Below are 12,600 nucleotides of genomic sequence, written 5' to 3'. Positions count from 1 at the left end.
CTATCAAACCAGACTTCAGTCATGGGATCTGACTTGGAGCCATACAGCATGGAAACCGCCCCTTCAGCCCAACCAGACATAATCCCAAACTAGCCTAGTCCCACCTGCCTGCTCCTGGCCCATATCTCTCCAAACCTTTCCTGTTCATGTCCTTATCCAGATGTCTTTTAAACATTGTAACTGTACCCACATCCACCACTTCCTCTGGAAGTTCATTCCACACACAAACCACCCTTTTTTTTTTGTGTACAAAAAGTTGCCCCTCATATCTTTTTAAAAATCTCTCTCCTCTCACCTTTTAACAATGTGCCCCCTAGTCTTGAAATCCCCCATCCTAGGGAAAAGACCCCGACCATGAACCCTATCCGTACCCTTGACAGTGAGAATGTCTGTTGGGATAATTATCCTTTTTATGATACTTTTCGGTTAGGTTATTGACAGTAATTGGGCAGCTCAGTTTCTCTGGTGCCAGGAAACAAACTGATTGACTTGCCTTGATGGGATTTGAACTGAAGCCTTGCGCCATACTCCCTGCTGCCTTACTGTGGGTCTTTTGTAACTGCTCCCTCACCTCCAGCCTTGGCTTCAATGCCAAACAGTGGCACCCACGCATAACTCTCGCGGACGTGTTGAGAAACTCGATTGGCTGACCCGTGTAACAAATCTGCTTGGGATTGATCCAAAGGACATAGGATCCCTGCTGTCTGGAGCCTTGAACAGGAGCATTGGAGATAGTGAGGGAGGCACAGCCCTGCCAGGATATGATTGTCTTTGATTTCCTTTTGAAACCAGACTTTCTTACCTTGTCGCAAAATCTTTTATCGGAAGGGACAGTGAAAGACAGAGGAAGCAGCTACAGATGCTGTAACATAAGACAGAGACTTGCTGGAAAGAGGTGACATCAGAGGGTTCATAGTTCACGTCTAACCAGCTCGGTGTGTCTCGGAGCACACTGCCCTTCACTCACTTGTTTTAATTTGTGTCTCCTTTCCTGATGCTGCCTTGTGCCTTCCAGTACCTCCTGGCCTGTGTCCACCCAGACAGTGTGCTTGTGTGCATCACAGGCTCACCACCCCTTTCTCTCTTGCTTACGTTTCACAAAGTAGTAACTGCCAGGCAGGAGCCTGGGCATAAATTTCTCTTTCCCAACCCCCCCTTCAGATCCCACACCACCATTCTCGCGATTCTTAAAAACTGCTTAAACGTTGAAGAACTGGCTTCAGCTGGGAAGGGTCACAGTAGCCCTGATGCAGGGTCAAATATGGAATCTTCCAGAAGGAGAGGGGGACATTCAGCCCATCGTCCCTTCTGGCTCTCCTGTTAACACAGCTGTGCCATTGGTCCCACTCCCGCACTCTGTCTCCCCGTTGCTCAGTGATTCTCTCTGTTTGAGGTAGCTATCCGATTTCCTCTTGAAAGTTATGACTGAATACAGGTATTCCCTTGAGCGAGTGTGTTCCTAGCTGGATCATAAAAAAAACCTGGTGTGTCAAAAGCAAGGAAAGTTCCATTGTCACTCTGGGAATAGTGGGGCTGAATTTGCCACCGAGAGCTGACAATGGGTGTCAGGAGACGGGGGGGGTGGTGTAGCTGCTTGGTTTCTGAGTCCTTGTCAATTTGTCTGCCCACACTGGAGCTGAAGGTTGAAGTGACTGCGAGGTGGAGTGTGTGTGTGTGAGCTGACTGGCCTCTTTCTGTACTGCAGACTGCATGTGATCCTGTGGTGCAAGGTTTCCATGAAACAGCTGCACTCTCACGCAACATTTCATTCGAGTGAGAGAAAGCAGTTTCTGGAGTTTGTCCCAAACCGATCCTGTAGGAATCCCACTGCCTTGCAAAGCAGAAAGTCAGCATTTCCTCTTGGCAATTTGCGCTGCTGTTTCCCTGCTGTCTGTCGCGGCAGTATTTATCCGATGGATTCAGTTTGACCTCTCAGATTGCAAACTTCGAATTCAACTTTTGTTTTCTCCTTTCTCCGAGAAGGTCGAGCCCCCCCCACCAAATGCTAACTCATTGAGGATTTTTGAAGTGAGGTTACTCTGATAATGTGAGCAATATACAGCCAATTTGCACACTGCCTGCTCCCACAATGAGGGTGTTTTTGTGCGAATCTGTTGGAGTGCTTATGATTGAAGGATAAATCTGGAAGAGTGAGGAGAACTCCCTTCTCTCTTAGCGACAGTGTCATGGGATCAGACATCAGTTTGAACATTTCATCCAAAGATGACACCTCCCTCAGTCCAACACTGAGGTTTCTGTGTGTATAAGAGTGTGTAAGTGTGTAACTTTGTCTGTCTTGTGTGTGTCTGTGTCAGTGTGTGTGTTGTTTTTACCTGGTTGGCATTGACCGGTTGTTCTGAAGGCTCTATGATTCGGTGTTGACGTTACAGGTTAACAGTTTGGGGATTTGTGCCAACCGCAGACAGGCAGGGCTAGTTTGGTTTGGGAAACCTGGTCACCATGGACTAGTTGGAACGAAAGGCGAGTTTCCGTGCTGTAAGATTCTATAGGTGTTCTGGCATAGCATTCAAACCTGTCAGCCTCCCTGGAGCCAGGGCACCCACTGCTGATGGCGAGGAGATGGGCACCGGCCATGTGAGGGGGCACGAGGGGAGCGAAGACAGATCGTTCACTGTCGTGATGCCTCTGCAAAGCAAATAGCTGGCCGACGCTCCCTCTCATTGGCTGACACGCCACACGAGGCTGCATCATTTCCAAGTGCAAGTCAATGCTGTCGACATTAAGCCACCTTGCGATTTCTCCTTTGGGGGTGCAGATTTGTGAAATGGACCTCGTTTGTGATGTTGGGAAGGAAACAAAATGAAATATTAACGGCCTCTGACGTAAATTTTCCGTTTGACATTGAAACAAGAGGCTTCAACCTCCACAACTTGCTCAGAAACCTCTCTGCTGTCCATTTCTTTCTCTTCCCCCGATCGGAAGGGTGACGGATGGGGAATGGCTCTGCACAAATCTGTCCCAAGCTCCTTCCTGTTGGCAGCGACTCCATTGACCTGCAGTGGTTGCTGGGAACTGGCTTGTGGGGTGGAGGGGTCAAGGATCAGAGTTCAGACTGCCAAGTGATCCAGTTGATTTTTGACCGTCAGGCGGAAGGACGCTGACAGGATGTCTGTTTGTTTGTCACAGGTAACAATAACCTGCTGTCACTAGCCCCTTTCCCGACAGTGTGTGGTAACTCACTCACTCTTTTACCTCTTCCCAATTCAGTCAGTGCTGGAAAATGAGCTCCGAATGCTAGAGTTGGTCGCGGCCCCTTCTGATCAACAGGTTGAAGTCTATGGCCTGCTAATCCACTGTGCGCTGCCTGCCACGCCACACCACCAATCATGGACACACCGAAAAATAGGAGCAGGCCATTCAGCCCAGCTCTGCCATTCAAAACCAAACCCCAACCGTGTGGAACGAGGCCATTCGAGTCCGTACCAACCCTCTGAGCATCCCACCCAAAGCCAGCCCCCCTACCCTATGCCCTTAACTCCACTTTTCCTATGGCTAACCCACCACACTGTGCAATTTCCCATGGCCAATCCATTCTAACCTGCACATCTTTGGACCGTGGGACGAAACCAGAGTGAACCCACGCTGACACGGGGAGAATGTGCAAACTCCACACGGACCATCGCCCAAGGGTGGAATCGAACCTGGGTCCCTGGTGCTGTGAGGCAGCAGTGCTAACCACTGAGCCGTCGTGGCTACAGGAGCAGGTCAGAGGCTGGGAATCCTGCAGTGAGTTGCTCCCCTCCTGACTCCTCAAAGCCTGTCCATCATCTACAAGGCACAAGTCAGGAGTGTGCTGGAATATCCTCCACTTGCTTCCAACAAGACTCGAGCGACTTGACACCATCCCGGCCAAAGCAGTCTGCTGGATTGGTGTGCCATCCAGCATCTCCTACCGCACTGTCATCTACCACCTACAAGGTGCACTATAGCATCGCAACATAACGATGGTGGGCGGCACGGTGGCACAGTGGTTAGCACTGCTGCCTCACAGCGCCAGCGACCCGGGTTCAATTCCCGGCTCAGGTGACTGACTGTGTGGAGTTTGCATGTTCTCCCCGTGTCTGCGTGGGTTTCCTCCGGGTGCTCTGGTTTCCTCCCACAGTCCAAAGATGTGCAGGTCAGGTGAATTGGCCATGCTAAATTGCCCGTAGTGTTAGATAAGGGGTAATTGTAGGGGTATGGGTGGGTTTCGCTTCGGCGGATCGGTGTGGACTTGTTGGGCCGAAGGGCCTGTTTCCACACTGTAATCTAATCTAATCTAATCTAATCTAATCTAATAACTCCTTAGACCATCCCTTCCAACCCCACTTCCACCTCCAAGGGCAGCAGATACATGGGGACACCACACCCCTGCACCTTCCCCTCCAACCCACTCCCTGTGGAAATATATCGCTGTTACTGGGTGAAAATCCTGGCCTTGCCTCCTTCAGTGTTGTGGGTCCCCCTACAACCTAAGGAGCGCAGTGGTTCAAGAAGGCAGCTCACCACCTTAGGGGGCATTAGAGTTGGATACGAAATGCTGACCCATCCAGCAACTGCCAAAGAACAGTCAAATAAAATCTCTTCTTGCCCTGCAACCGGCTGGTGTATGTGTTCCTCCAGTTCCAGTCTCTTGTACCCCAACCTCCCGACTTCCATCATTCTGCCATTGATGGCTGAACCATTAACTGCTTGGGCCCTGAGTTCTGGCATTCTTTCTCCCTTAACCTCTCCGCTTCCCTCTCCCTTCCAAAACGCAGAGAAACCTCTTCTTTGATGGAGGTTTCAGTCAAAATCTCTCCTGTGGCTCGGCGTCAGCGTTTCTTCGATAGTTTGGACGGCTGTTGGGGAGGAGTGTCTGGGGAGTTCATTCACTCGAGTGTAGAGATCTCTCTCTCTCTCTGCTACCAGTACTCAGCTTGGGAAGAGGTGGGAAAAAAAAATTCGCACTGACGAATAAAGGGTCTTTCTTAAATTAAGCCCTTGTCTCTTTTTTTTTTAAATATAAGAAGTGGGAACCATTTGTCAACAGTCATGTTCTGCGCTCTGTGGGATGCTACATTTGCAACCGATTCTCCACAGTTCTCCTGTAGCTGGAGCTAAGCAGCTGCTCATTCATGACAGGGTAGCAAGCTCAGGCATTGGCCAGGATTGAGGAGATTGGCATCCTTGGGCATGGCTACGGTGTAAGGGGTTCTGGTGGTGAGTACTTTGCCAGCCTGCGTTTGAGGAATGCCTGTTTCCTTTTCACCTCGTCCCCAGTGGTTTACTGATTGATTGATTGCTTTTTCCTGATCCGTACTGCTCAGGCAGCTTGTGTGGGGCTGTTTGAGTGTCTGTGTCTCTGTCTCTTGTGTGTCTCTCTCTACGTGTGTGTGTGTGTCTGTCTGTGTATACCACTGTATATAGCATGGTGTTACTGTACCAAGCCATATGCATTTCATTAGAGAGTTAACACGCAAGTACAGGGCTTTTTTAAAATTCATTCACAGGATGAGTGTCCCTGGCTGGGCCAACATTTATTACCCATCCCTAATTGCCCAGCAGGCAGTTAAGAGTCAGCTACATTGCTGTGGGTCTGGAGTCACATGTCGGCGCAGATTGGGTAGTTTCCTTCCCAAAAGAACATTGGGGTTTTCCAACAATCAACAATGAATTCATGGTCATCATTAGACTCTTAAACTGAATTCAAATTCCATCAAGGCCAATGTTACGTTGGTCTTCATAGTAAAGGTGTTTGGAATATGAGTTGAGGAACACTTGCTGCAATTATAGAGGGGCTTCGGTGAGCTCACAGCTGGAGTCATGTTGTGGTCGAAGCAAAGGCATACTTTACTCTGGAAGGAATGCAACAAAGATCAACTCAACTGGTTCCTGGGACAAGAGGATTGTTTTACGAAGACTGATTGAGTCTGCCAGGTCTATATTCCCGTGAGTCGAGCAAGATGAGAAGTGATATACATTAAACCTAAAGTTCATACTGATTTTGAGAGGGTTGAGGCCTGGAGGCTGCTCTCCATAACACCCCCTCCTCCAACTCCAAAATGCTGGAGTGTCAAGAGGTCAGGGTCAGGGTTTGAGAATGAAGAGTTTGGCCACGCAGGATTGAGAGAAGAAATTTCTTCAGTGTTGTGAACATTTGGGATCATCATCGCCTGGAGAGCTGTCCTTGTCAAGTGTATTCGAGAGAGAGGTTTTTGGTGTGAAGAAATATGAGGAGCAGGTGAAAGGTCGAGTTGAGATAGTCAGCCATATTGAATGAGCTTTATGGTCACATGGACTCCTGTCAGTGCAGTGAAATGTTTACCAGTCACCACTTACAGCGCCATCTTAGGTACAAGGTACCCAGGTACCAAATCCTCAGGCCAAGTGCTTAGGCAAACATACTAAGAAGAATAAAAACATAAAAAGTCCAACTTCAGATGTCGTAGGAATAAATGAGAAAATAGAGAAACAAAAATTTAAGTATAACAGACCTTCGGGCCAAGTCCACATTGGCACCCAGCTGGGCCAAGAAAGACTCCCATGCCAGGCCAAGACAGACTCCCGGGCCGGGCTGAGAGAGACTCCCACGCTGGGCTGAGAGGATGCCTTGCCAAGTCTACGCTGAGGCTGGGAGCTCGGGATGTCACCGAGAAGAAAGAAGAGAGCAACAAAAGAACACAGAAGAGAAAAGGAAATGAAACGGCTGGAGCAGACCAGCTCTGGCTGAGGTGTCCTACTCTGCCGCCATCTTGGACACGGTGGTGAGTGGTGAGGCAGGTGTGTGGGGCTGAAGGGCCTAATCTTACCCCTTCATGGCCATGCAGGGATCACAAGAGCTTTGTTCCAAATGGAACCTGTGCCATTGATCTGTGAGGTGAGCATTGAGTTAATTTGATCTCCGTGGAGAAGGAGAAGCGTTAAACAACGAAGAGCAAATTGGAAAGAAACATTGGGGAAAGGACTGGTCTACAGAGCCGTTTCCATCTGTAATCTGCTTCAGTTTGAGACAACAGCCCACCAAGAACTGAATGCATTTCTACCGAGTCTTTCTTCCCAAAGGTTGGGAATATGGACACTGAAGCATTAAGGAGCTATTGGGGGGTCAGGCTGCTCACAACCTTGGTCAAAGAGGTGAGTTTTAAGGAGAGGGAAGTGGAGGAACAGACAAGGAGAGAGCAAAGCCTGAAGGGGGCAGTGTTTCCGGAGTGCGGGGGCAGGGGGGCCCTTGGTTGTGTTTCAATGCAGTCGAGTGTGAGGGTGGAGAGGGATTGAAACACAACTTGGCACGTTGGACACAACGAAACTAAGATCCAGGAGTCTCTGCTTTCTGCATGACACTTTAACGAAGTATTTTAAAACCAGTGCTGGGTGGCTTTAAGTTACGGTAGACAAAGCAGCTGCTAAGTACTGTATCCTGTTGTTGACATCCCATGAAACAATGAAGGCTCCAGGGAATAGAGATCAGTTTTGTCCAAATTGAGACTTGGTGTAAGACACCCTGGAGGGATTTGTACAGACCTGCAGAGCAAGACAGTGTTGGGCAGGTGCTTATTGACTGAGGGAGAAAAGAGACTCCGAAATGTTAAGCATGTGTGTGAAAGATTGGCTCACATTACAGATTCTGGGAGCACTGCTTTCTCCAGCAGTGACTCTGACTGACTGTGTTTGGCAGGTGGCTGTCTAACCCGCTCAGAACCCTTCGTTCACTTCAGAGCTGGTCAGCTGGAAGCAGAGCAGCTGTTTATTCAGCAGGATGAGAGATTCCTTCTGTGTGCCACACTGGGCACTGGCAAAAGGGCATTGCCATCTTTCCAATTCCGGTGCACCCCTGCTTTTACTCGAGCTGTTTGGGGTTTTTGTTTCGCGTTTGGAGGTAGTGCACTGGGTCTGCTTGCTCCCCATGTGGCTGGATGGCCAATAGTTACAGTGCAGGCTTCGAAAGGACAAAGCTGGACAAACCGAGGTACCTTTTGAAGTAAATTTGGAGGCCGAGAGCATTGCTGGGTAGGGGCAGCATTTATTACCCATCCCTAAGTACCCCTTGAGAAGGTGGTGGTGAGCTACCACCTTGAGCTGTGCTGTAGGTAGACCCTGATGTGGAGGTGCCAGTGCTGGATTGGGGGTGGACAAGGTCAGAAGTCACATGATACCAGGTTATAATCCGACAGGTTCACTTTGAAATCCCAAGCGTTCAGATAAACCTGTCTGACTATAACCTGGTGTCATGTGACTTCTGACCTTTTGTATGGAGACCTGTTCGAGGGGGAGATCCAGGATTTTTGACCCAGCGACACTGGGGGAGCGACAATGTATTTCCAAGTCTGGTTGATGAGTGGCTCGGAGGGGAGGTGTATGACTAGGCAGTGAGTCCGGCGGGAGGGGAAAGATATAAAAGGGACCTGAGGGGCAACTTTTTCACACACAGGGTGTTGCGTGTATGGAATGAGCTGCCAGAAGAAATGGTGGAGGCTGGTACAATTACAGCATTTAAAAGGCATGTGGGTGGGTATATGAATAGGAAGGGTTTGGAGGGATATGGGCCAGGTGCTGACAAATGGGACTGGATTAGGTTGGGGATATCTGGGTCGGCGTGGATGTGTTGGACCGAAGGGTCTGTTTCTGTGCTGCACTCCTTTTCGACATACCGTTAGAAACAAATCGAGCCACAGGCAACAGCGAGGAAAGACCATGCCACTGATTGATATACAATGGGCGTTTTAAGGTCATTTTGTGGCACAGGTTTCCAAACTCTTTAACAGAGAAGCTCTGGGCGCCTTGGTAATTGACCTTTTTTGTGTTGTTTTTAAATAAGCTTTTTTTGTGTGTGTGTGTGTGTGTGTGTGTAGTTACCTGGGGGCATCGTTCAAGCAGGCTGCTGAAGCGTTCACTTGGCTATTTCACAAAGCAGAGGGGTTCCCTGTGGATAAAGCAACTCCAAGCGTCCTAACCAAAAATAGTTGCTTTTCACCAACAACCTTGCTGCAGGCCGAGTCCCCCCTCAGGGAGGGGGTGACCGTGTCTGCAGAGCTGCACTGAGCCACCTGAGGTGGCAGTGAATAGAAGAACATCCCCCCCCCCCCCCCCCCAACCCCAGAATTATGGCACGACTTGGTGGCAAACCCCCTGTGCCATAAAGCATTGCGCAGGAGCCAATCAGTCCTCTTGGCTGCAGACCCCAGTCCTGGTGACTAGTCTTTGCAGGAGGATGGGAGTCACATCAGCGTGGGATCCTGGAATCAAGTGGATCCGAATACAGCTCTGAGTCGCCCCTCACTCATGTTTCTGAAAGAGTTTGAAGTCAAACTTGCAGTGCCAGTCCGAAAGCAACTCAAATGTAGGCTTGGTCCACAAAGCGATACCGAGGGAGCATTAGAGTTTTATGTTTATGCGTCTTTTCCACATCGAGTATTTGCCAGAAAGACTTATGGGATGGCAGGACTGACCTATGAAGACATTACGATTATATTCACTGGAGTTTAGAAGAATGAGGGGGGAAATCTCACAGAGACCTCTCAAATCTGAACAGGACTAGCCGGGGTAAACGCAGGAAGGATGTTCCTGATGATCAGGGGGGTCACAGTCTAGGGATACAGGATAGGCCAATTCGGACTGAGATTAGACTCCCTACAGTGTGGAAACAGGCCCTTCAGCCCAACAAGTCCACACCGACCCTCCGAAGAGTAACCCACCCAGACCCATTTCCCTACCCTATATTTACCCCCGCCTAATGCACCTAACACTATGGCGAATCCACCCTGACCTGCGCATCTTTGGATTGTAGGAGGAAACCCACGCAGACACGGGGAGAACGTGCAAACTCCACACAGACAGTCGAACCCGGGTCCCTGGCGCTGTGAGGCAACAGTGCTAACCCCTGAGCAGGAGAAATGTCTTCACCCAGAGAGTGGGAACCCTGTGGAATTCTCTGTCACAGAAAGTGGTTGAGGCCAAAGCATTGAATGTTTTTGAGAAGGAGTTAGATACCGGGCTGAAACGATTAAAGGCTATGGGGGAGAAAGCAGGAACAAGGGATTGAGTTGGATGATCAGCCATGATCCTGTTGAATGGGGGAGCCGAATCATGCCGAGTAAGCTCGATGGGCTGAAAGGTCTGAAAAAGGATATGTACTCTTGATTTCTTTTGAACAGAGACTGAATCATGCCACTGTGACCTGGTCATTGCTCCTGGCCATCCAGACCCGCTTTTGTGCAGGAGATTGATGACAGAATTTACATTGCAATAACTTTAACAATTCGCTTGAAACTGTATCACAAATATGTCTCAGGCCGAATTAATCCATTCACTTACTCATAGTTCCCCCCCCCGCCCCACAAACCTTAAAAAATACAAATTGGAGTTTAAATTAAAAGCATGTGCTGTTTTTAAAGAAAAGCTAATGCTTACCATTGTTTTAAACACACTCCCGTTGTGAGATCCAGAAGTCCCTAATTAATCCATAGCTGTGAATTTAACAAGTTGATCTAATTATTCCCTGTTATTTCAACACTCTGCTATTGACACCCCCCCCCCCCCCCCGGTTTTGGTTTGAACGTTCCTTTCTCTCCTGGCCCTTGCTGTCAATTTTACTGCTCAGTCTCTCGAGCAAGTGTTGGAAGCAAGATGGAGCTGTGCAAAGCTGTTGAACCCTGTATAGCTCGGGAGGTCAAAGTTCAGGGTTGAACTGAATGGTGGTGAGCAAATGAACTTACTGGTCCTTCTGGGGCTCTGTTGTGGAGTATACCAGATGAGTCAGACCTGTATGGGTCAGTTTGCAAGTTTAACTGATTTTCACCCTCCCCACCCCTCCCTCTTGGATGGTTGTGAGCTCCGAACATTGAGTTTCTTTTTTGCCTGTGTGAATTCGTGCTGAAAGCCCGGGGGACTGGGCCAGAGCGAACACAACATGAGAAAGTAGGGAAACAGAGAGGGTAGATTGGGAGAAGTTATCTGTGTTAGTCCCTCCAAACCCTTCCTATTCATATACCCATCCAGATGCCTTTTAAATGCTGTAATTGTACCAGCCTCCACCACTTCCTCTGGCAGCTCATTCCATACACACATCACCTTCTGCATGAAAACATTGCTCCTTAGGTCTCTTTTATATCTTTCCCCTCTCTCCCTAAACCTATGCCCTCGAGTTCAAGACTCCCCCACTCTGGGAAAAAGACTTTGTCTATTTACCGTATCCAAGCCCTTCATGATTTTATAAACCTCTATAAGGTCGCCCCTCAGCCTCCGACGCTCCAGGGAAAACAGCCCCAGCCTGTTCAGCCTCTCCCTAAGCTCAGATCCTCCAACTCTGGCAACATCCTTGTAAATCTTTTCTGAACCCTTTCAAGTTTCACAACATCTTTCCGAAAGGAAGGAGACCAGAATTGCATGCAATATTCCAACAAGTGGTCTAACCAATGTCCTGTACAGCCGCAACATGACCTCCCAACTCCTGTACTCAATACTCCCAATTTTGGTGTCATCTGCAAAATTACTAACTGTACCTCTTATGCTCACATCCAAATCATTTATATAAATGACGACAGTCCTGCATGTTCCTCCAGTGAGTGGTTTTTTACTGGATTAGGGAGCTCCCAGTTACCTGAACTCAGACAGGGTGAGAGGACGGGGCTGGGGTTTGGATAAAGGGCTGGGGGGTTGTAATTAGTTTCGGGTCAAGAAGGTATCTCCTTTCTGAGGCTTTCCAACATCCCACACTGGAACATGCACCCTGTTGGGTCAAGGTGGCACTGGACTTGGCGATTAATGCCACTGCACATGGTGAAGCTTGTTGGCACTTGGTGCCCGTGGCACAAATCACTGTGCTAACCATTTTGGGAGAGAAGATGGAGGGTGAACGGCGCCTGGAAGACTGTTGCTAAGTGTGGGATTAATCCATTTTCTCAGCACAGGCCAAATCAACATTGAAAAGCAAGTAATTGAAAGCAGGAAGTTGGAGTCCTGAGCAAGTGCATGGCTTGCCTTGGCACAGTACAATGACCCACTTTTAAACTGGCTCCCACGTGCAGTCCAATCAATTTGTCCGTGAGTCACAGCGATTTATTTATTGTCTCCCTCACAAGTGGTCCCTTGTGTAAATGCAAATGAGAAGGATTTGGAGCCACTCGAAAGCCCGAGTTAATGACCCGCCATGACAGAAGCTCTTTGGCGTTAGGAGGCTTCACCTCCCAGGGCAGGCCCGGTGCCACTGAAGGGCACAGACTCTGTCTCGTCCTGTTGCCGCACACTGGAATCTCTGCTCCTTTGCCCTCGGCCATCCGATTCTGATTGCGTTCTGTCAATGGTCCAGTGCGCTGTGTTCTTCAGTCCCCGAGGCCCTTCAGTGAAAATCTGCTTTGAATTTTTTTTTTTGTTTGGATGTTAGGCAGGCCTAGTTAATGTGGTGCATCCTGCAAATCCCACAGCTTGGATCCAGGGCCTGCTGTTGGCACGAACAGCAAGTGCCAAACACTGAAATCAGATCCTGATTGCTCCTTGCAAGCCCTCTGCATTCAAAACAAGGAGACTGGTGCTGGAGAGCAGCATTTATCAGTGACAGTGTGTGTAACTTAGCACTATCAGCTTGTAAACCCATTTATGTGTTTTGAAGTATTCTGTTTTCAA

The sequence above is a fragment of the Chiloscyllium plagiosum genome, chromosome 43 (assembly GCF_004010195.1).
Source record: "Chiloscyllium plagiosum isolate BGI_BamShark_2017 chromosome 43, ASM401019v2, whole genome shotgun sequence".
Lineage (NCBI taxonomy): Eukaryota > Metazoa > Chordata > Chondrichthyes > Orectolobiformes > Hemiscylliidae > Chiloscyllium > Chiloscyllium plagiosum.
The sequence above is the reverse complement of the archived record's forward strand: the minus strand, read 5'-3'. Positions refer to the sequence as shown.